Source organism: Gavialis gangeticus, unplaced genomic scaffold (genome assembly GCF_001723915.1).
Source record: "Gavialis gangeticus isolate Ggan-Ray unplaced genomic scaffold, GavGan_comp1, whole genome shotgun sequence".
Taxonomy (NCBI): domain Eukaryota; kingdom Metazoa; phylum Chordata; order Crocodylia; family Gavialidae; genus Gavialis; species Gavialis gangeticus.
Genome location: NW_017729032.1, coordinates 228,440,994 through 228,441,328, shown reverse-complemented (window position 1 = coordinate 228,441,328; position 335 = coordinate 228,440,994).

The window sequence follows — 335 nt, the reverse complement described above, 5'->3', positions numbered from 1 at the left end:
CTTAAATCAACTAAAAGTTGAACATGGCACTTAGTTCATTGTCTACTTGTAGGATGTAGGACAGGGGCAGGCAAAATATGGCCTGCAGACTGCATCGGACCCACACAGCTATTCTATCCAGACTGCAAGACACCTAAAAAGCTTAGAAAATTAATTTTTATCTGCTCCTGGCTGCCTGTCAAACATGACAGGAGCCGGGGCAGTAGGACCCAGGGGAAGCCAGCAGGACCCAAGAGTAGGGCTGGCCCTGCCCTACCCCACTCCAAGCCCTCTCCTACCTCCACCTCCTCCCAACCAGAAGCCTCTGCCTTCATCGCTTGCACTGCTGTAGGATA